The 25,466-nt window shown below is 41.8% G+C and overlaps 1 long non-coding RNA gene across 1 annotated transcript; it reads right to left on the bottom strand.

Annotated features, from left to right (window-relative positions):
- Window positions 1-913: 913 nt before the first annotated feature.
- Window positions 914-7,096, bottom strand: LOC311094719. Its single transcript, XR_014608713.1, has 4 exons — window positions 6,720-7,096; window positions 2,327-2,419; window positions 1,150-1,368; window positions 914-1,015 (listed from the first exon to the last, which is right to left on the bottom strand). It is a non-coding gene; the product is annotated as an uncharacterized lncRNA (long non-coding RNA).
- Window positions 7,097-25,466: the final 18,370 nt, after the last annotated feature.

The raw sequence follows: 25,466 nt of genomic DNA, 5'->3' as shown, positions 1-25,466 counted from the left end.
CAAAATCAGAAAAGCTCTGTGGATACTGTTTGACAATTTTGAGAACAACAGCAAGGCACTGTGCATTGCTTGGATTCTTTTTGTTCTGTCCTCAGTTTGTAAATTGTTTTTTGCTATAAGTTCAATTTCATGCTTGATAATTATTTTGTTTATTATAAGAAAAGAGACACAGGTATTTTGTAATGTAAGAAGAGTCTTTATTTTGAAAGAGCTTTTATTTTGACATTACCTTCCTGTTTACGTATGGGTGATCCCATGAGCTTCCGGTCCTTGAGCTTGCCAGAACCGTAATGTTACCGGCACGAAGCGCGTCGTTTCGCTCCCGAATCTTGTTTGTCCCACACTCGTAAGGCGGCAATGTCTGTAAGTGTCTAACTTGAGTGATGATGTATATTGTATGTTTTGTGTAGAGGTAAACTTAATGAGCACGATGTAACGTCAACTTGAGAATGTATATCAGTAGCTACGTTACGTTGTTAATGTTCGTCTTTTGCTAATTAGCTAACTCATACTCTGTTAGTGTGCTAGTTATTGTACATTTTCTATTAAGCTAACGTGACTGTTTAAAGCTGGTAAATGGTGAAAGTTATATCTTGTACTTGTGAGGCAGGCTCCTAAGTATATTTTGTATTCTGTTTATTACAGTTTTACTCGATTTTCACTTGCAACGTTGGAAAATAAAGGAGCAAGGCGCTCGCGTCCTGGCTCGTGGAAACGAGTTTGGCTTGCTGTTGAGTCTGTGTTCACGCACCTAGCTCACACACAGACAGGGACAGTACACTTTTCATGTTTCCTAATTTCATCAACAATGATGTGAATCATTTTGCGGCGATCAGGGGGGGGGGGGGGGGGTGGTCTCTTTCCATTTGTTACTGCAATGTGTAATTCGCTCGGCATTTGGTTCCAAGGAACCTGGTTGAAGAAAGGCTTGGTGGGCTAATTGTGTCTAAGGTGACAGTGGAGGAAGGCGGAGTTGTTGTTGAAGGGACATCACTAGATATATTGTGTTCTCCAGCTAATAGAAAAAGAAAATACATCATCACCAAGTCAGTGTTATGTAACTGTGCTAATATATCTGTTATCAGAAAAACAACTATTTACAGTGTAACAAAAAATATACTTTATACATATACAGAATGTCAAAATTACCTCTGTTAAAGCTGTCTAGCAGTTTGCGAATCTGGATGGGCGGGAGTAAATCAGACAGGTCCACTCCAGGCCCCCTCTACATACTTTAGATCATCTGTGCTCTCCACACCCCAGCTAATGACTCTCTGCATCAACTGTTCCTTCTTTTCTTCAAGAAGACCAGGAAGCGCTTTGGAAATGACCTTTTTTACTTCCTCCCCCACAGTTGCAGACATCATTCTAGAGAAGGAAAAGAGCGGTGAAGAGCAAGCACTGACAGGCCACACAATTTGTACATGGGCAAGGGATAATAGTCTAATAGGTTTTCTTTGGCTGACACAACACAGCCTTTTTGCAGGTTTCTCGGAAATGCAATGAAGGCCATGATCAATGAGAGTTGAAGAGTTATATATTTCTGTGATGAAGTTGATGTAATCTCCCTGAATGAGAATGGCTTTTATTTTGCCAAACACAATTCCATCATCAATTTGATCCAGCACAAGAAACATATATTTTTTTTTTGTATTTAGTCCCTTTCACTTTTGCCTCATGTGAAATTAGTGTGTTTGCCTGACAGTTAAGGTGTGAAACAGCTTCTCTAATATCGTCATTATAATCAGATCAAAAATCTGTTCCTTTTTCAACAACAACATGGTATTTCGTATTGGTTCTGGCTGTTAACAGACTACCAGCACTTAACCCTCTGGGGTCTGAGGTGTTTTCTGGGCCTTGGAGGTGTTCTGACATGCTCTGACATTTGTGCTTATTTCTGTTACTTGTGACATTTTCATGGCTAAAGTCTAATTACACTGTATTCAGCACAAACTCTGCTACAATAATATATCAGCAGCATGTGTGTAAAAGTTTGTTGTTTTGAGATAATGACATTTATGCGTGGTTTGTGAAAATACAAAAAAAAAAAATCTCACTGAAATAATTAATATGTAAGCTTTTCAAACCTGAGAAAGACAAAGACCCTCCCCTAACGGCCCTATTAGGAGCTATCAGGCCCTATCATTCTGAGCAACCTTGCACAAAGAATGAGGAGATTTAAAAAAGAATGGCTTTTAGATTTTTTGGATTTATTTACAACACAACATAATCCTAAAATACAAAACAAATGACAAAAAAGCACTCATTGAAAACAATTATCCAAAGACAGAGACCTTTGTGCCATTCCTAAAAACATTGTACATACCTTTCATTTCCAAGGTGTTTGATTTTCACTTTACCATGTTCATGTACAGAGACTCATGTGAATGTTGAAGTCAGCAGGAGTGGCATCTGGGCCCTGAAAAAAAAAAGTGAACATACTGATATCAAGAGAAACTATAGGCCTGCACGATTTTGGGAATACATTTTAGATTTTTCTGGTTAAAATTGCTTTTTAAAATTCACAGAATACACACATACACACACACATAAATGTTTCCAACAATATATAATATAATGAACACCAGGTTTGTTGTGCCTATTTGTTGGCTATGCGCAGTGCTGCATAAAATAATAATTACAATAACCATAGCAGCTTATAAATCTTCCAAAATATTTCAGTAACAACTAAGCTAGAGAAAAATATATTGATTATCATGTTACTTCAAATGTTTCCATTTGTTATGATGATATGAAATGAGATAATAGTAAAAACATGAAGCCGTTAAGATAATAGGAAATAATAGTGAAAAAAAGGTAGCAAAAACATCCTGAGGAGTGGACCTGGCTCCCGGCCTATTATATTTTATACTATATTTTAACTCCTATAGCTTTGCTTAACGGTGTAAGTTAAGTAATTTAAACGACAGTTCCTCCTTATTTTTCACTTTATCTTTTAAGATACGAATACCGTTCATTTTCAAATTTACATTTAGTTAAAACTATTAGTTGTGAAACCTAAGGCTATTGTGGCCTAAATATTACCGAGCGAAATTGACTTGATCAGAAGAAAGTAATGACAAAGGGATGAAAAAATGGATGAGTTCATTTTTGCTTATTTCAAATATATTTCACTGTAGTTGTTTTGAATAATGTTTATTGCTTCTTTGTTAATTAAGTTGGCTTGAGAAAGCCAACTTACTGAAATCCTATTTAAACTTATTATTATTCTTCTGACCCAAAATTTTCTGACACTAACTCCTCCTAGAGCTTTAACTCTACAAACTCCAAACTCGGGTCAGACTTTCAGACTGTTCTGACTTGAGTTGCTATATCTTTTCAGACTGATTTGAATTTCAGTTTTCTTAAAAATTAATATTAAAAATCATAAAAATCCCATTGACTTACATTGCAGAGTGCTCAAATTGAGCCAAGACTATGGTGGCCCATTAGTGTACAAGCCAAAAACTCAAATCTAAACTCTCTGAAGCCATAGACTCAATTAAACTACCATTCTAAATCTATCTATCTATCTATCTATCTATCTATCTATCTATCTATCTATCTATCTATCTATCTTTCTTTCTTACTAATCTATCTATCTTTCTAACTAACTTATCTATCTATCGTTCTTACTAATCTATCTTTCTATCTATCTTTCTAACTTATCTATCTATCTTTCTTACTAATCTATCTTTCTAACGAACTTATCTTTCTTTCTTACTAATCTATCTATCTTTCTAACTAACTTATATCTTTCTTTCTTTCTTACTAATCTATCTATCTTTCTAACTAACTTATATCTTTCTTTCTTTCTTTCTTACTAATCTATCTATCTTTCTAACTAACTTATCTATCTGTCTTTCTATCTTTCTTACTAATCTATCTTTCTAACTAACTTATCTATCTTTCTTTCTATCTTTCTTACTAATCTATCTATCTTTCTAACTTATCTATCTATCTATCTTTCTTTCTTTCTTTCTTTCTTTCTTTCTTACTAATCTATCTATCTTTCTAACTAACTTATCTATCTGTCTTTCTATCTTTCTTACTAATCTATCTTTCTAACTAACTTATCTATCTTTCTTTCTATCTTTCTTACTAATCTATCTATCTTTCTAACTTATCTATCTATCTATCTTTCTTTCTTTCTTTCTTTCTTTCTTTCTATCTAATCTATCTATCTTTCTAACTAACTTATCTATCTTTCTTTCTATCTTTCTTACTAATCTATCTATCTTTCTAACTTATCTATCTATCTATCTTTCTTTCTTTCTTTCTTTCTTTCTATCTAATCTATCTATCTTTCTAACTAACTTATCTTTCTTTCTTACTAATCTATCTATCTTTCTAACTAACTTATCTATCTTTATTTATTTATTTCTAACTAATCTATCTATCTTTCTAACTAACTTATCTTTCTTTCTTTCTTACTAATCTATCTATCTTTCTAACTAACTTATCTATCTTTATTTATTTATTTCTAACTAATCTATCTATCTTTCTAACTAACTTATCTTTCTTTCTTTCTTACTAATCTATCTATCTTTCTAACTAACTTATCTATCTTTATTTATTTATTTCTAACTAATCTATCTATCTTTCTAACTAACTTATCTTTCTTTCTTTCTTACTAATCTATCTATCTTTCTAACTAACTTATCTATCTTTCTTACTAATCTATCTATCTTTTTAACTAATGTATCTATCTATCTTTCTTACTAATCTATCTATCTTTCTAACTAACTTATCTATCTATCTTTCTATCTTTCTTACTAATCTATCTTTCTAACTAACTTATCTATCTTTCTTTCTAACTAATCTATCTATCTTTCTAACTAACTTATCTATCTTTCTTACTAATCTATCTATCTTTTTAACTAATGTATCTATCTATCTTTCTTTCTTTCTTTCTTTCTTTCTATCTAATCTATCTATCTTTCTAACTAACTTATCTTTCTTTCTTACTAATCTATCTATCTTTCTAACTAACTTATCTATCTTTATTTATTTATTTCTAACTAATCTATCTATCTTTCTAACTAACTTATCTTTCTTTCTTTCTTACTAATCTATCTATCTTTCTAACTAACTTATCTATCTTTCTTACTAATCTATCTATCTTTTTAACTAATGTATCTATCTATCTTTCTTACTAATCTATCTATCTTTCTAACTAACTTATCTATCTATCTTTCTATCTTTCTTACTAATCTATCTTTCTAACTAACTTATCTATCTTTCTTTCTAACTAATCTATCTATCTTTTTAACTAATGTATCTATCTATCTTTCTTACTAATCTATCTATCTTTCTAACTAACTTATCTATCTATCTTTCTTACTAATCTATCTATCTTTCTAACTAACTTATCTATCTGTCTTTCTATCTTTCTTACTAATCTATCTTTCTAACTAACTTATCTATCTTTCTTTCTAACTAATCTATCTATCTATCTTTCTTTCTTTCTTTCTTACTAATCTATCTATCTTTCTAACTAACTTATATCTTTCTTTCTTTCTTACTAATCTATCTATCTTTCTAACTAACTTATCTATCTTTCTTTCTAATTAACTAATCCATCTTTCTTTCTTTCTAACTAATCCATTTTTCTTCTTACTAATCCATCTTTCTTTCTTTCTAACCAACTAATCCACCATTCACTCTTTCTTTCATTCTAGCTAATCTATCTTTCTTTCTTTCTTTCTTTCTTTCTTTCTTTCTTTCTTTCTTTCTTTCTAACTAATCCATCTTTCTTTCTTTCTTTCTTTCTTTCTTTCTTTCTTTCTTTCTTTCTTTCTTTCTTTCTTTTTCTTTCTAACTAATCTTTTTTCTTTCTAACTATTCTTTCTTTCTAACTAATTTATCAATCAAAATTTAAACAACTTTAAACTTCAAACTACTTAAGACTTCTAACTACTTTTAACTTCTTCAAACTCTCTGGTCCGGCTTTCTCAAGCCAACTTAAAGTTTGTCTCAACATACTTTTTTTTCTAGTTAATATGATTGTTATCATTCGTTTCCTGAGAATATGACTGCAGATCATACTTGAATACATTCAACTTTTTTTGTCATTATGCAAAGTAGACTACATGTAGTTTGCAGAGTATAGCAACATATACAGTTGGTTATATGTATAGAGCAATATTAAACAGGTGTTCAGTCAGTCTGTGCAAAATACAAATAGTGCAAATAATATGTCCAGTAAAGTACTGAAGCAGTGCTGTATGAGTGATAGGAGCAGTTAGAGTTGTGGTATGGAGTTCAGCAGGGTCACAGCCTGAGTGAAGAACCTCTCCCTGAGCCGACTGGTGCGAGAACGTACAGTATAGCCTCCTGTAACTAATGTAACTAGCACTATATCAAATAGCACCCCAACTAAACCACATTATAGGATAAAATTTTAAAATGTTAAAAATACTCAAATACTCAAGTAAAGAAAAACATTAATTGTGTGTTTTATTTCAATTTTATATACAGAATTGTCTTCAAAACATTTGGAAAGGTAAGAACTATAGTATAATGTTTTTATTTTAATGGAAGTAATTTAGCATTTTTAGCATTAGGCCTATATTAAACTATAAATTTCTGCTGTGTTATTGACAGTATGTATGTAAAACACACTTGTCAACCAAAAAATTTACTTTTATAGTCCAGAAAACGATATATATTTTTTGAAGATATTTTCAAACAAATTCAAGAGCTTCAGGAGTCCTTACCTGAGCAAAAAACGTGGGAATGTCTTCAGCAAGATCACAAATTCTGGGCAGATTTGGCTGTATCAAATACATCCCCAAAATAGATATCAACTAAAAAGGGCATACAAAGATGAAAATGTGAAAAAGGTTCAAACGGACAAAGATGTGAAGGAAGATGCACCAGAGGTTGCACAAGCGGAAGAAGTTACACAAGACATTAATGATTTTCAAAAGAAAGATGAAAAAGAACATATTAAAGAGAAGGACATCATACAAGATGAGGAAGATTTAAAAGCAGAAGAGGGAAAGAAAGAATCTGAAAAAAAGAAAGAAAGAGTTTGGGCCAGTGGATGTAAAGAAAGAGGACTCAAAGGAGGTGAAGACAGCGCTAAAAGAGGAAGATGGAGAGGAAGATGTACCAGAGATTGAAGGCGCAAAGAAGGAAGTAGTTACACAAGAGATGACTACATTTCAAAAGGAAGATGAAAAAGAACATATGAGGGAGAAGGACTTAATTCAAGAGGATGAAGATTTAACAGTGGACACTGCACAGGAAATGAAAAATGGTCAGCAGGAGGAAGATGTAAGGGATGACATTATATTATTTACATTTAAACTTATACACATTTACTACTATGCATACCACAAGTATGCTGTTTTAGAAAACTACCACAGATGTTGAAACACAAATGAAATGATTTAAAATGATATATTACATGACTTTCTATTTTTACTGTTTATTCTCTTGTAGGTCCACAACAAAGATCCCAAGGTGGAAGACAGAGACAGTTGGAGTGACACTTACAATGAAGTCAGTCTTGCCAAAGAAGATGAATCCTTTACAGAGAGTGTTCCTGCACCTACGTCTACATTAATCCGGATACATTTGAAAACGGCGTTTTTGTTTATAAACGCACTCCGTCCACACTAGCGTTTTCAGGCGTTTTCGGACGTATCAGTGTGGATGAGAAACTTTTGAAAAACGCCTGAAAACACTAAATTCACCTTTACTGTGCATGCGTAAAACCCCACAAAAGATCACTGACATGATTCAGATGGAAAAATAAATAGTTATAGTTATAAATAGTTATAAAATAAATCATGAAGTTATCGCGCATTTCTTCTGACAGGATCATTTTATTTAGTAAAATATCTCAGCATTCACTGATGCGGTCCAGGTCGCACGCAGTCACCATATGTTTGGTCTGAAATGCTAAAACTGCTCTCATGTATTGCCGCAGGACAGCAAATGTGAGTAAATTCTGTCATCTTAGCAGGACTGTGATATGAAGAGTGTGCAATGTAGAATAGTTTTAGCAACAGTGTGAAAGTGAATAGCACATAACAGGCACAATACTGGTATAAACATGAATATCTATTGGTACAATATGTGTCACATGACTAAATTTACGTCATCGTTTTTAAATACCACCGGTTTCACAGTCCACACTACAACGTGAAAACGGCGTTTTCAAATGTATCCGCTTTGGAGTCCGTTTTCAAAAAAGCTTCGTTTTCATAATAAAAACGCTGTCTCAGTGTGGACGGAAGGCCAAAACGGAGAGAAAAATATAGGCTACGTTTTCAAACAAAAACCTATTAGTGTGGACATGGCCTAATAAAAAAACAAAAAGGGATCACTTCAAGGGATTGCAGTGGACTAACATTATCTCTTCAGGCATTCGCACAATCCATCCACATTGCAGTTTTGTTTTTACAGGCCACAGGGTTAAAATACAGGGATCAACCAGGCACACACCTGCTTTTAAATGCTCTGGCTATAATTGCTTGTTCACTGCCCAGTAGAAGTTGATGTTGTTGTGCACAGTGAGAACACACTTAAAGCACAGGTGTCGTTCAGAGGTGACATGGTAGTTCACAATAAAACAGAGCTGCAAAGGCGACCCATAAGAGCTGGTGACCAAAAGGAAATAAATCAGCAATTGCAAACAACACTACCAAGGGCTCTCTATCTTAAGAAAATGGAAAACCTTAAAGAATCTGTGGTAGAGTCTGGCTGTCGAGATGAGGCTCCATCGCCAGGTGTTCTGAAATCCATTTCCTGGAGACAAAGAATGAAGGACAGGAAACATAAAAATGAAACACTCAGTCTCCAGATGATGGTTGAAGAAAAAAGAGATGAGCCGGATGAGGTTATCCAGAAACTGATCCTTCATCCTAAGGGTGTGATGCTTTGGTCAAAGAAAAGCATTGACATATTCCACCAAAGTGCGTCATGGATGGTATCTGTCATGATTCCTGTCTTGTGTTCCCCTTGTTTTGTGTGGACTAATGTTATTTCCTGTTCTGTGCCATGTTTTGTAGTCCTTTGTAGTTTTTCATGTTGATATCTGTTTTACTTTATTTACCTTGTGTTAAAAAAAAAAAAAAAAAAAAAAACTGCATTTAGATCCTCACCTTCTCCTGCTTTCTCTGGCACGTTACAGTATCATTAGCAGAATTTAGACAGCATACAAGCATACTACTCTTCATATTTCTGCCATAAAAGCATATGGTAAATGTAGTACGAGTAGTGTACTAGTATGTGCTTCTGAATTCAGAGGGTTTTTATTTTATTTTTTAGGAAAACTTACATCACCATCTTCCAGTTCAGCATGGAGTGAGCATCAAGTTTGTGAATCAATGTTGATTCAATATCTATTCATTTGGATATACATACACATAGTATGTTAATTTTTCTCAAGGGGAAAAACTATACTGTGAACTCTGTGGTTCGGCTGGTACATTATTATTAAAGGTTAATTTAATAACTGATTTGTACACAATTGCGTGCACAATATGCATTTTTTTTTTCGTAATAAAATGTACAACATTTAAAGGCTGAGACTTTGTTACTTATCGAAAGTATCCTGCTATGTCTTGTCTGTCAGCGTATAGTCGCGTTTATACACTGTGTGGTGTGAGAGCGTGAGCAACCCTGCCATCTACTGTCAGAAAAGGGAAATGCATCCCATCTGTTCAGAAACGTGGAAAATAACTTATCTTTCAGCAATAATGAAATAAAAACAAGAAACATCTAGTTTTATGTTTCTAGTATTCTATTTTCAATTAATTTTATTTGTTCTGGTCCTTATAGGGGGTCTCTAATGCTTATGAGTGGTCCGGACACTGATAATAACACTTTTTTGTTTCTTTTAGGCTTAAGTTTTAACACTTTGCTTCAGCATCTTTAATGCCAGCCGTCATTATTAAATCTATGAATATATTTAAAATCATTAATTTTAATATTGACTCTCTTTTGTGTAACTGATCCACTGACTTTTAAAAACAACAACAACAACATAGTATTTTCATGGTAGCTATTGTGGTGAAAATCAGTTAAGATGGCATTGCAGGGACCAGTTTATGGCAAGGCCCTTCTAACTGCCGATGTGGAAGAGGATGTGCCACACTGTGATTGGATCCTTGGTGAATGAAATGTTCAGCAACATCAGATAAGATGATAAGACAACTACCAGATACCTCTTACCGGACAGGAAGGGGGACCTTCTGCACCCACCACCACCAAGGAGAGGACTTCCTATTGGTCACAGGTGGACTCTAACAACCAAACTCATTCCTAGGGTTTAGGCAAGAAATCAGAAGCAAAGAGAGAGGCCACAGAGACCTATCTTAATCCATTCATATATATGTTTGAAGGCCTTAAACTAATATAAACTGCAAAACATCCACTTCAACTTCATGCAAAGCACAGTTTATGTTAATGGTTATTGACTGTTAACACAACAGTTCACAGAAGGAAGGAAAGCACTGATCCAATGCCTCCGTGGATCTTAATCTCGGAAAGAACACCATGTAGTGAAAAGACGCCACTTCAAAGCATATAGCCGTCTAGTAGAGGGGGTTCTTGCCTGAATGATTGTATCTATCACTGCTGGTGATAGCCCCCTGAATTCCTCTATGTCCCATCCAGGGACCAGACATGGAGGTTCCAGTGTTCTGGATGCAGGTGCCAGATTGTGCAACTAATAGGACTTCTTGTCCTTCTCCCTGATTCGCATACTTGTGCAGACCCCTGGGCCAGCTGTGTGACAGTGCGTTGATGCTGAGGGCTAGGTCACTTTGTTATATATTCTTATATTTTCTAGATAAATACACGAGAGGCAGGAGTAAGCGTAAACCAGCGCTTGCCGTTTTATTTCAACACTGAAATTCTACGGTGTTGACGTAGAATAATCACGTAACATAGGAGGGTATAAGGAAACACAGAAAGGTCAATTTGCATTTTGTAAATACACAACATATTCCTCCCTCCTAAATTTTTAGTAGAAAAAAAAAACATTACTTCAACAGGAACATTTTCTCTTAGCTTCAGATGCATACAATATCCAGAAGGATCTATTTTTTTTTTTTCGAACTAGGGAAAGAGGGTAGACTACCTCTATTCCCAGACATAACCCCGGGGATTATTCTGCCCCATTGTTGTGGGTTTGTCACTAACTAGAGTGTCAGTCTATTTGGAGGTCGACGTTCTCTTTTAGGATATGGCCGAACAGTAGGTACATTCACAGTTACAGTCTCTTTCGCAGGGGTTTGGTTTGACAAGGGCACTGACTGACTTGTACCTGGAACAGTCTCTTTCGCCTGACTTGGTAGAGTCTCAGTCTGTGCATTCTCGAGGGTTGGTGTGGAAGAATTCTCAGACAGATCATGGTATTCTGAAGCAATTTCCAGGTAAGGATCTATCGTCACCTGTTCTCCCGAGTTGTCACATGAATTTGCAGCTAATAACTGGTCTACATGCCTTTTCCAGATGAGATGACCATCAGCCAGCTCAACCGTGTAAGACACTGGCCCTGTTTGTGCAATCACTACTGCTGGTAGCCATTTGACACCTTTCCCATAGTTACGAGCTAGCACTTTGTCTCCAGGTCTGAAACAACGATGTTTTGCTTTTAGACGTCGTTCCATCTGAAGGTGTTGTTGCACTTGAACGGTCTGTTTTGTTTTCAGGGGTTTCAACAAATCCAGACGTGTGCGAAGTTGTCTTTTGAACATAGCGGTGGCAGGAGACACTTTGGTGATGGCATGTGGGGTGTTTCTCTAAGAAAGTAGAAAAGTGTTGAGGCGTTGATTCAGCGATCCTTTACCCTGTGTCGACTTAAGAGCTTGCTTCATTGTCTGGACAAACCGCTCAGCAAGACCGTTAGTGGACGGGTGATACAGTGCTGATCGAATGTGTTGAATCCCGTTGGTCTTCATAAAAGCCTCAAACTCCTCCGAGACCAGCTGAGGCCCATTGTCACTGACAAGTTGTTGTGGCAAGCCAAACCGACCAAAAATTGAACGAAGGGCTTCCACAGTTTTCATTGATGACGTGCATTTCATTACCTCAACCTCTGGCCATTTGCTGTGGGCATCAAGAAGAACTAAAAACATATGGTCTTCCAATGGCCCTGCAAAATCAATATGGACTCTCACCCATGGTTCCTCGGGCCATTGCCAGGGGTGTAACGGGGCTGGTTGAGGGGTATTTCTCAGCTTTTGACATGCACTGCACATTTTTGCTTTTTCTTCAATCTCAGAGTCCACACCTGGCCACCAAAGGTAGCTACGGGCAATCTCCTTCATCCGAACAACTCCACAGTGTCCAGAATGAAGTTCCTCCAGTACTCATTGTCTCAATGGTGGTGGAATAATGACCCTTGAGCCCCACAGTAGACATCCAGATTCAACTGTAAGCTCATTTCTCCTGATCACATAAGGCCTTAGGAACGGAGACATTTCTCCCACTTCCCCTCTGAGCACGAGATCCAAAACCTTGGACATCACTGGGTCAGTACGTGTGTGCTTTTTTACCTGCGCTGCCGTTACAGGGGAATTGTCTACCTCTTTGAAGTAGAACATTTCTGCCTTTGCTGGTTCTGGATGTGTAGTGGGCAATGGCAGTCGGGAGAGCCCGTCAGCATTAGCATGATGTTCCGATCTTCTGTACTTGATATCATACTGATGTGCAGACAGAAGAAGGACCCAACGCTGCATTCTTGCGGCAGCAAGTGAAAGAATACCTGAATGTGGGCCAAAGATGGAGGTGAGAGGTCTGTGATCAGTTAGGAGTGTAAATCTTCTACCAAACAAGAATTGATTAAATTTCTTCACCCCAAAGACAATAGCAAGTGCCTCACGTTCAATTTGGGCATAGTTACATTCTGCCTTGCTCAAAGTTCGAGAAGCAAAAGCGATGGGTTTTTCCTCACCCGATGGCATGATGTGTGACACCACCGCCCCGACACCATAGGGCGATGCGTCACATGCCAGCTGCACTGGCAGAGCGGGGTTGAAATGAGTGAGAGCTTCAGACTGGGCTAAGGCTGTTTTCACCTCATTAAAAGATTCTTCACATTGTTTAGTCCATTCCCACTTTTTGGATTTGTTCAGTAGCTCGTGCAACGGTTTCAGCCTGTTAGCTAGATTTGGCACAAATTTCGCATAATAAGTCAACAACCCCAAAAAGGATCGAAGCTGACTGACGTTTTGTGGAGCTGGCGCTTCCACTATTGCCTTCACTTTCGAGGGTGCCTTATGAAGTCCCGAACTATCAATCACGTGGCCCAAATATTCAACAGAAGGGCAGAAAAACTCACACTTGTCCTTCCTGACTCTCAGTCCAAAGCTTTACAGTCTCTGCAAGGTGGCTTCTAGGTTACTCAAGTGTTCTGTCTCATCCTTTCCAGTGATAAGCAAATCATCAAGGTAACACTGCACCCCGGTCAGCCCACTGAGAATCTGGTCCATTGTTCTTTGGAACAGTGCCGGCGCCGAGGTAATCCCAAAAGGAAGCCGCTGATATTGGTACATCCCCTTATGGGTCACAATGGTAAGAAGTTCTTGTGAATTCGGGTCCACGTGCATCTGCAAGTATGCCTGGCACAAGTCAATCTTACTGAACCGTTGGCCCCCAGCGAGACCAGAAAAAAGATCCTCAATACGAGGCAGGGGATACTGCTCCGGGGTCAGAACCGGATTCACGGTCACCTTAAAATCTCCACATAGTCGAAGGGACCCGTCCTTTTTTATGACGGGCACAATTGGCGTGGCCCACTCACTCGTGTGTACTGGTCGCAGAACTCCAGCCTTTACTAGTCTCTCTAATTCAGCTTCAACCTTGGGTTTAATTGCGTAGGCCAACAGTCTGGCTTTTAAACACTTTGGTTGACTGTTTGGTTTTACCATCATTTTCACTGCAATGTCCTTCATACTTCCTAGTTCGTCACTGAACACATCCGAATACTTATTTAGAATCCCTTGGAGTTTTGAATTTTCACTGACCGGATGGACCTCTTGCCAATCCAACTTAATCCTCTCCAGCCAAGTCCTTCCTAGCAAAGCTGGGTGATTGCCTTCAATAATGTACAGTGGTAGTTTCTTTTTTTGCATATTTAGTTCAACTGTCACCTCAATTACCCCTTTAACAGGAACAATCTCACCTGTGTAGGTCTTCAGGGTAATGTTTGATGGCAGAAGTGTGAGATGTGGCAGCTTTTCATTGAATGTCGTCACTGACACCAGTGATACCGCAGCTCCTGTGTCCACCTGCATCCGTACTGGTTTCCCATCTAGAAGAGGAGTCACCCAATAGCCCTGCTCATCTCCTGAAACAGATAAAACACACAAGGCATCTTCTTCCTCAGATCCAGAATCACTGTGTGTGTGTGCCGGGCATTTTCCATTTGGTTCACATGCTTTTGTTTAAATTTCTGGTAACTTTTCTTTTTTGGGCCAGCATTTTTGCTTGGTTGTGTCTTTTTGTTTTTGCAGGCACGTTCAATGTGGCCTTTCTTGCCACAATTTCTACAGTTCATGTCCTTGCACCAACAATCTTCAGGCTGGTGGCCCACTTTTCCACAGCTGAGTTTGACTTGTTCTTTGAATCAGCATACACTTTGTGCACATGGGTGGATGCACTTAGTTGTTGTGCCTCTTTTGCGGCCATTTCCATTGACGTGCTTATCTCTATGGCCTTCTGTAAAGTTAAGTTACTTTCAGTTAGTAGTCGGTTTTGTATAGCCTCACATCGAAGACCTCAGACAAGCCCTTCATGTATGTTGTCACTCAATGACTGGCCAAATTCACAATGTTCGGACAATCGTTTCAACACAGCCACGAATTGTGAGATGGATTCACCATCTTGCTGATTTCTTTTATGGAAGCGAAATCTCTCTGCGATAATCAGTGTTTTGGGTGAATAGTGATCCTTGAGTAAGCCCACTATTTCCTCATATGATTTGTCGCCTGGTTTCTGTGGCTGAGTTAAACTGCGCAGCAGATTAAACGTTTTCACACCCATGACACTTAGAAATGTTGGCACAATTGTTTCATCTTTTATTTCCTTTGCCAGCACAAAGTAGTCAAAACGTTCGGTGTAAGCACTCCTCTGCTCTACTGATTCATCAAACGGTCCAATACAACCAATTAATCCAGCCATGTTTTTTTTTTTTTTTTACTCACTCCCCTCTTGTTTCAGTTCGTCAGCTGTTGTGATTCCTTCCCTTTTTTCCTGATCTGCGTTGCGTCGTCAACTTCTTTTTCCTGTCTTTCACTCTATTTCCTTCCAGCGAAGACAACTCGTTCTGTTCCGACTGTCGCGGCTGTTTTTGGATTCGGCGTGCATCCACACTCACTCTCCCTCATGGAGAATGGCGCGGTCGGGGTGTGGAATCCGCGTCACGAACATCTTTAGCCTTGAAACTTCGACTAACGTTCAAAATAACAAAACTTAACGTGGTACGAAGGGTCCTCGTCGCCAATTATGTTATATATTCTTATATTTTCTAGATAAATACACGAGAGGCAGGAGTAAGCGTAAACCAGCGCTTGCCGTTTTATTTCAACACTGAAATTCTACGGTGTTGACGTAGAATAATCACGTAACATAGGAGGGTATAAGGAAACACAGAAAGGTCAATTTGCATTTTGTAAATACACAACACACTTAATACCACAGAAGGCACTGGGAGGATTCCCGGGAAGCAAACAGATCTATTTGTGCCTTACATAATTTACTCCAAATCAGCTGAGAGGAGAGGAGAGCCGTATAGACTCTCACTGGGTGCGTTTTTAACCTCTGTGTCTTTTCTTTACCTAGAGAGCTTACAAAAAATAACTGCAGTACAATGAAGTACAACTGCAGTAAAACTTTAGTTCAAAGCAGTATAATTGCAGTACAATGAAAAGTACACCTGTAGATTTGCAGTATAACGAAGTATAGATACAATATAACTGCAGTACATTGAAGTTCAACAGCAGTAAAACTGCAGTACAAAAAGTACAACTTAATTATAGTGAAGTATAACTGCAGTACAACTGTAGATCTGCAGTATAATGAAGTATTGAAACCAGACTGAAACAATAACACTGATGTACTGATATGCATGAGAAGACTTTAAATGCAAAAACCTCATCTGACTTTTGAGCTTTTTAGCGCAATTTTCCACCGGACAAAATTGCGATTGTTAACTCATGATTTCTGTTCTGTCTGTGCGCACCAATCTTGCACTTCTATCTACTCCTCAACCAGACCACCTAGAGACTTCGGGTTTTCGGCATTATGTTAAGGAAGGTCTAATCTCGGGAACGCACCAAAAAAAAAAAAAAAAGTTTTTATAACATGTTTAGGTTTAGTAATTTTTTCATTTTGATGGCAATAAGGTCATTTTAGTTGCCATTAAAGTGAAATTATTGAACCTAAATAAAGGAGCTTTATAAAAAAATAATAAAAAAAACTTATTTAAATAAATAAAAAACCTTCAGATGGACTTTTTGGTTTTTGCATCTTAAGTCTTCATAGGTCTACCGTTTGTATCTGTACTGCAGTTATGCTGTATTGTGACAAACTTTTTCACCCGCATAAATTGCCCGCACGTGACCAGGGCTGCGTTCAGCCCCGACAAAACGTTGCACAACGTTTTTTAAACAGAAACGGTGATGCGTTGAACACACTGTTCTGATGACGCATGAGTTGCAACTATGGCAGCTGAGAAGGCCATTCTTTGTGTTCTTTGTGAATAATTTTCTGAGCCTGATGAAGTCGGTATAATTATGTGTTTAATGCTACAAAATATGCCCGATGTTACAGTTACTGCACTTGCCGCCCAGAACAAAAGAGAACATCCCAATCGAGTGAAGGGATTTGTGGAAACTGAAATGGAAGCACACATTTGACCTAATTCAGACTAAAAAACATCTAGGCCTATTTAGCCTCACATACTGACTTTATTTGTAGTTCATACTGTTTTAATACCCTGTATTTTCTTTCTCATTTTTAGGAAAAGCACGATATTACACCACCATTGTTTATTTCTCTATACCAAATGTCATACACTTGCAATGAAGCTAAAAATATAAACAACTACATCATTATGTTGATATCCTATATTTTTACAATAAAACTTACGACAAACATGTCTTCTAATATCCTCAGTTGTTGCGTATACCGAGCTGTATCGAACACATTTGTAAATTACTTTCCTTGAACCCATTGTGCGAGTTCACTTTAATACCACGTGCTTTACATGCATGTTGCTGCTGATTGGACTGCAGTTCTGACACACCCACCAAACAAGAGAAAACGTATCTCAAACCCCGTTGCACACCGGTGCACGCCGTTTCCAGGAAACATGACGTTCAACCCGGAAACAGTAGCAAAACGTTGCGCACCGTTTTGAACTTGAACGTGCCCCTGATCTTCTTCTTCTTCCTTCCTTCCAGCGGTCGTTGTCCTGACAACGAGTCTCGAGATCAGCTGATGCTCGTAACGGGTTACGGGTCAGTCAGTGTATTTTCCCGTAGTGTCTGCTCCATAAAATACGGTTTGGTTGATTATTCACTGACGATATCATTCATATACGTTCATATTTGTGAACTCTCACAATTAAAACACAAAGACATGACAGAAATACAACCCGTGGTCATTCACAAGTGGAACGGAAGAGAAGCGTTTTCTGGAAGAAAAGAAGTTCAATAAGCGAGGTTGGCCTTGTCAAGTCACAGGTTGTGGGGAAACAGATTCACTCAAAGTATTTAAAAATGATCGTGTCTTTCTGCTTTTCTTCAGAAATGCATGTTATTGTGCAAGTTGTGTAGACTGTCAATGGAGTGATAGAAAGATCTCAGATTTCATCAAAAAGATTGAACGAACGTCTTGGATTGGAACGACATGAGGGTGAGTAATTAATGACATAATTTTCGTTTTTGGATGAACTAACTACTTGAACTACTTTTACTTGGAGTGTTCAAAGCCATTATTAATGCTGACCAATTATGTTAAATAGTTTGACATTAATGTGCAGAAAAGGATTTTTCTTTTAGAAATACTTTTTATTGTGTGATTGCTATTTTCAGGAAAATGCTCTGGTAACAACTAAAAACAGAAGACCAAAAATGTAATCCAACAGAAAACTAGATGTACCAATTTGTAGCAATTTGGCTGTATTGCGTGTTTATGTATATAAGTTGTATATTTTAAAAGACTGTCTGGAGTATTCCTGTGGATCATGGATAATTTAGAGTTTTGTAATTATTTGCCATTACTATTTAAGTTTTATATCAAAAGTCATTAGTTTAGACACTTAACATCCATAATGTGTAAACGTCACATCCATAACAGTGGTTAACAGTAAAAAGCGACTGAAGTGCCCTTGAGCAAGGCACCTAACCCCTCACTGCTCCCCGAGCACCGCTGTTGTTGCAGGCAGCTCACTGCGCCGAGATTAGTGTGTGCTTCACCTCACTGTGTGTTCACTGTGTGCTGAGTGTGTTTCACTAATTCACGGATTGGGATAAATGCAGAGACCAAATTTCCCTCACGGGATCAAAATAGTATATATACTTATACATACTAAGTATGAAAAATCTGTGTGTTTTTTTTTTCAAAGGACCCTCCCATTCAATTTATACAAACCTCTACCAAACGGTTGAGGTGCCTGTTGATGGTAAAAGTCAGTTATCTGGCATGGGTTTGTTGTGTTTTACTGAAATAAAAAACATTTTTTCCCCAAAAAAGTGGTTTTATCTTGTAGCCCTGGTCCCAGAGTTTAAAAAAAACAATGTTAACAAAATTAAACTCATTCCCACTGTACCTAGTAGAACACTTAAGTAAATGTCCCATTGAAATTAATGGGATTTTATGGATTTAGGTGAAGAAAGTGTCACAGGTCGGGGTGGGCCAAGCCAGACTGCACCCACCCCTGGAGACCGGGTACCACCTCGAGGAGCGTGTCAAGGAACCAAACAGCAAACAGAGGATAAAGGAATAACAATTTCTTTATTGAGTTAAAAGCAGATAATTTGAAAAGTCCTAATTAAAATCTTCCTTCTTGTCGCCAGAAGCAATTCGATGGGCCCCCTGGACCGGAGCGAGATGGACGTTCGTGAACACCCTGCGGCTCGTCGGAGAGGAATCAAAGGAGGACGCACACCATCCAGGTAGGTCACTGGGTAAGTACTCTTTACAGGGCTCACAAGGAAATCTTGGCTACCCGGACCCCATTCGGACTGGAACCAGGTAAATACTCGCGGTGAGAATGGAACAAGTGCCGGAGGCTGCCCAGAGGTAAGTATCCAGAGGACGGGGATCCTCAACTCAGACGGGTCACAGGGCCAGGTGGCGAGCGGGCCGGGCCAGGAGGGGACCGTGGACAGCAGGACGACACTTTGATCGAGGCACGTGCCGCAGCTATTCTCCTTCCTTCTGAACAGCGGCAACAATTTGCAACACGGGCACGGAGGGCCACCCGGCAAGAGGACACTTCACTTTGGCTGTGCCCTGCAACAATACAACAGGGTTCAATGGTTCAACAAGATGTGACGCTCAACAGTGATACCTTCTCTCCTTCTGAACAGGGCGGAGGCTTTCAGTGGGGACAGGTGGGAACCACCAGGCGGAGAGGACGCTTTGAGGGAGACACTCCACTTGACTGTGCACTGTAACCAGGTAACAGGATTTAACTTCCCAACAGCATATGAAACGTTCAATTGAAATACCTTCTCTCTTTCTGAACAGGGCGGAAACCTTCAATAGGGCATGTGGAGACCACCACGCAGAGAGGACACTTCGAGGGAGACACTCCCTTGACCGTACACTGTAACCAGGTAACAGGGTTTAACTTTCCAACAGCATATGGAACGTTCAATTGAAATACCTTCTCTCGTTCTGAACAGGACAAGCCTTCAATGGGACATGTGGAGACCACCAAGCGGAGAGGACACTTGAGCGGGACACTCCACTTCGACTGTGCACTGTAACCAGGTAGCAGGGTTTAACTATTCAACAGCATATCAAACGTTCATTTCAAATACCTTTTCCTTTTCCGAACAGGACAGCGACTTTCGATGGGGCATGTGGAGACCACCAGACGGAAAGGATGCTCTAAGCAAGACACTCCACTTCAGCTGTACACTGTATCGATGCAACAGGATTTGACCATTCAGCAGTAATGAAACATTCAGCTGCAATACCTTCTCTCGTTCCAACCAGGCAGCGGCTTTTGATAGGGACGTGTGGAGACCACCAGACGGGAAGGATGCTTTAAGCAAGACGCTCCAGTTCAGCTGTGCGCTGTAACAATGCAACAGGATTTGACCATTCAACAGTGGATGAAACATTCAACGGCAATACCTTCTCTCGTTCGAACCAGGGCAGCGGCTTTCGATAGGGACGTGTGGTGACCACCAGACGGGAAGGATGCTTTAAGCAAGACGCTCCAGTTCAGCTGTGCGCTGTAACAATGTAACAGGAATTAATGGATCAGCAGCAGTAACAGAGCGGGGCTGTCTCGAATGGTAAGTTGGGCGCTTGATGTGACAAACCCCGTTCAGAAACAGCGGGTGAAAGACTATAGAAGAGAGTGCACAGCAGACTATTAATACTTCACCACACGATAAACTTCACTCCATAACACAAACCGTGTGAATCGTCACTTCAGGCACTGCATTCCACTCGCACACCGTGCGTTCGGGCCAGCACTCACCCACCGGTCTTTCTCCCACCAGATCGACTCTCGTCTCTCACACGGGCTCAACTTCTCTCAGAGACAGCCAAAACGGATGTAGCAATCGTCACATTCAGTGAAGGAAGAATTCAAAGGTTGGAGACAGATCAATAATTCACTCGGTGTAATAGTTCACTCGTGCCACACGCTTTCCAGACTCTCCACACCACTTCAGTGTCAGTGCATATAAACAACGGATCAAATACTCATCACTTTGCATCTCTCCCACTGCTGACGATATCCCTTGGGTTTTCGTTGACAAAACTTCACTCTCTCCTTTCCATTTCTCGGCTTCAATCTTCGCCCTGCTGCACAGTCCAGCTTCAAATATAAACAACCCGCCGACAAAACACAGTATCTCACGGGAGGAGAACCACACTCACGGGAGGAGAACCACACTCACGGGAGGAGAACCACACTCACGGGAGGAGAACCACACGACAGTCTGTTTCCTCTCTCTTTTTAAAGCCCCATCTGAAGCTGTGTTCCTCTCCCAACGCTCTCTGTTAATTTCTCCACACCTGCTGTCAATCGGGCAATTGGCCTCGCTGCCATAGCAACAGATTTGCGGTGTGATGAGACGGGTATCCACAGGAGATCTCCAAATAACACTATTCACGAGGGTTATTAATCTCTTTTCTAATTGTTTTTGTCACACCGTGACATACCCCCCTGCCAAACCGTTCTAGTCCCTAGAACGGTTCGGACACCCAATCTCCATACCTGGATGGGGGTTGTCCCCGGTTCTCCCTTTGGGACCGTCTTGGCGGGGAATTAGGTTCCTCGGGCCTTGGCCCTATCCCCACTCTCCGAGGGACCACAGCCCATCCCACAACGGGAGGCATCCACACTGGTTCAGTAGGCGGTCTCTCTACAGCTGGTTTGGGGTAATTTGGACAAGGGCGCATCAGATTGCGGTGGAGCACCCGCTCTGGCCCTGCTCTCCCTTCGGGACGAATGGCATACACAGGCTGATCGAGATGCGGCTGTCGTTGGATCACATACGGCTGGGACTCCCACCGATCACTGAGCTTACCCTTTCCTTGTCGTCGGTTGTCTCGAACTAGAACTCTCTCGCCAGGCAGTAGCGGTGCACTTCGAGCCGTACGGTCATACAACCTCTTGTTCTTGGCTGCGGCTTGGTTGATTCGGTCCGAGACCCGTTCATAGGCCAGTTGAAGGCGTTGATGGTGTCTGGTCACCCACCCCGTTACGCTGCCTCCTTCTTCAGCCGCCGCAGTCCCCAGCAGTAGGTCCGCTGGTAGCCTCACATGCCTTCCGAACATCAGGTAAGTTGGTGCGTAGCCGGTCGTACTATGAATGCTGTTATTATATGCCTGTACCATCGCCGGGAGGTTATCCACCCAATGTCCCTGTTGGTCACCTTCCAAAGTCCCCAAAAGACCAATCAGCGTCTGGTTAAACCTCTCACACCCTCCGTTCCCTTGAGGATGATAGGGCGTCGTATGGGTCTTCCTACATCCATACAATTGACACAACTCATGTACTACCCTGGATTCGAAATTGGGTCCTTGATCCGAATGGAACACTTCAGGGCACCCGAAGGGCTGGATGACATACCTCCACAGGGCATTAGCGGTAGTGATGGCGGTCTGATCCAGAGTTGGGATGGCCCAGGCATATTTAGTGAATAGGTCTGTGATCACTAAGATGTTTTGGATACGGTCGACCGGCCTACCCAACGTCAGATAGTCCATAGCGATGATATGCATCGGTGCTTTGGCTCGAATGGGGACCATTGGAGCTCGAGGCTCTTTCCTGACTTTAAACAGGGTGCAGCGCGGACAGCCCCGCAGGTAGGCCCTCGTAGTTCCCTCCATCCCAGGCCAGTAGAAGTGGCGTCGCAAGAGTGCCGTCGTCCTCTCCTGCCCCTGATGACCAAGCCTGGTGTGATAAGCCTCCAGCAGGGCATGACACCTCCCCTCGGGAACCACTACCTGACAGACCGAGTCACCCGAGTGAGAGTCCTGGAGGGACCGACAAATCACCCCCTCCTTCAGATGGAGCCTCTCCTTCTGGCCCAGCAGGCCTCTCACAATTCGATTTTGAGCCCGGCGTTCCGCACCCTCCGGCCAATTGCCCTGCTCCAACCAGGCCCGGACCATTAACAAGTCCTCGTCTTCGCCCTGCCACATCCTCCAACGCTGTGGATCCCATCCCCAACTTGCAGGCGGCTCCTCCGGTGGCTGCCCCGGTGCCTCCACAATGCCCACCATCATTCCCTCGTCCCGGTCGGCCTCCAGCGTGGGTCTCGGATCTTCCGACCCTCCTTCAGGCCACCTAGACAGCACGTCTGCGTTGGTATGTTCCCTTCCTGGCCGATACTGAAGCTGATAATCAAAGTTGGCCAATTGAGCCACCCACCTCTGTTCTACCGCCCCCAGCTTGGCGGTTTGCAGGTGTACCAGCGGATTGTTATCGGTCACCACGGTTACCTTTGCTCCCCATAGGTAGTCCTTGAACTTCTCACTGAGCGCCCACTTCATGGCCAGTAACTCGAGCTTAAAGGAACTATAGTTGGCATCGTTTCTCTCCGCAGGGTGTAGACTCCGACTAGCATAAGCGATGACTCTCTCTTCCTCCTGTTGTTTCTGGGCCAAGACAGCCCCCAAGCCCAGATGGCTAGCGTCCGTGTAAAGAATGAAGGGCTGTGTGAAATCGGCATATGCCAGAATGGGTGCTTGTAACAACTCTTGCTTGAGCTTCTGAAAAGCAATCTCGCATGCCTGGTCCCACTCCACCACTGGGGACCCTCGGCCCCGGACATGTCCCGTTCCACCCAGCAACTGGTTCATGGGTTTGGCGATCTTGGAGAAATCCTTGATGAATCTCCTATAGTACCCCACGAAACCGAGGAAGGATCGAACCTGGCGCACAGTCTTTGGGGCCGCCCACCCCTGTACGGCCGACACTTTCTCTGGGTCCACAGCGATCCCTGCCGCACTCACAATATGGCCCAGGAACTTTACCTCCTTCCGGAAAAGCTGGCATTTATCCGGTTGGAGCTTCAGCCCGTACTTCTCCAGAGAGCGGAACACCTGCTGCAGGTGCTGAAGGTGAGACTCAAAATCGGGGGAATAGATAATCACGTCATCCAGGTACACCAGGGTGGTATCCATCAGCTGGCTCCCTAAACAGCGCTGCATTAGTCGCTGGAACGTGGCAGGGGCGTTGCAGAGGCCGAAGGGCATCCGGTCCCACTCGTATAACCCAAAGGGGGTCGTGAAGGCCGTCTTCTCCCGGTCCCGCTCGTCCACCTGCACCTGCCAGTAGCCGCTCGCCAAGTCTAGTGTGGAATACCAGGCCGCCCGTGTGAGGCTAGTAAGGGAATCCTCGACTCGAGGCAATGGGAAAGCATCCCGCTTTGTCACTAGGTTCAACTTCCGATAATCCACACAGAATCTCCATGCGCCTGTCTTCTTCCTCACCAGTACGATCGGGGCCGCCCAAGGGCTGCTGCTCTCGCGGATGATCCCTCTATCCAGCATCCCTCGCAACAGAGCACGAACCTCAGAGTACAATGTCGGGGGCACCGGTCGGTAGCGCTCTCTACTGGGTGTGGCCCCTCCCGTGGGAATTTGATGCTTAACGATGTTAGTACACCCATAATCCTCATCGTGGGTGGAGAACAACTGTGGCCATTTTGATAGGAAAGCCTTAAGCCGCCTTGTCTGATCCTCCTCCAGCCCTTCTCCCCGTAGGGACTCACCTCCAAGGTGGGCCGGCAGTCCTTCTCCAGCCTCTCTGCTGTGCATCCCCGTCTGCGCCAAAGCAACCTCCACTACGGATGGGCCTACTTGGCTGAACTTGACTTCTCCTGGCTCTTGCACTTGCTGCGGTTTCACCGAGATGACTCGGGCTAGACACTGATGACGATACAGTTGGATTGGAAAAGGATTCGTGTTCCGAACTCTCACCCGAATTCGGCCTCTTTGGGCGGATGCCAGTCCTCTAGCCACCTCCACCTTAGGACCTTCGTTGTGTGGTTCCACCAGCACCCACTCCTCCGGGTGGTAAAGTCTAGGGGGCACCCTGACCCAGACCATCGCCTCGCTTCGAGCCGGGACGGACAAAGCGTAACGGCAAGCCACTCTCCCAGTGCTCTCCCGGTCCTCCTGCTGCTCGGCCAGGCAAACTCGGCGACAGTCTGCCCGAATACGCTCCCATTCCCTGCCCTCAGGTGTCACAGTCGCTCGGGCCGGCCCACGCTGGAACAGCTCTTCCCAGCAGTCGGAGATGACATTCATGCCCAGGAGGGCGTGATGAGACCCCAGACACACGTCACGAACCACCACCACTCCTTTCTGGGGTACAACCATACCGTGGATCTCCAGGTCTGTCACTACATAACCCACATACGGGATATCGAGCCCATTGGCCCCTCGCAGAGTTAACCAGGGGGCCTCAGTCGTCGGCCGGCCCTGGGTGCCGAATAGTTCCTGAACTAGGCTCTCCGCAAACAGAGTGACTTGCGACCCCGTGTCCAACAAACACTGCACCTTCTTGCTGTTGACTCGGATCGTAATAACCGGACAGCGGCCCACCAGGCGTTCTTTAGACAGTCCAGGAGAAGAAGGGTCTGAAAAGGGGGTCCCGACCACTTGACCCACAGTGGCCGGAGACTCTAAAAACCCCCTTGTGAAGCGCGTCTGGAAGGGCACTGACGGATGTAATGTCCAGCTTCTCCACAACCGTTACAGATAGGACGCCCCTGTTCATCCCACTGGAATCGTGGACC

Source organism: Abramis brama (genome assembly GCF_963993115.1).
Source record: "Abramis brama genome assembly, chromosome: 13".
In the NCBI taxonomy this organism is placed as follows: domain Eukaryota; kingdom Metazoa; phylum Chordata; class Actinopteri; order Cypriniformes; family Leuciscidae; genus Abramis; species Abramis brama.
The sequence above is the reverse complement of the archived record's forward strand: the minus strand, read 5'-3'. Positions and strand labels throughout refer to the sequence as shown.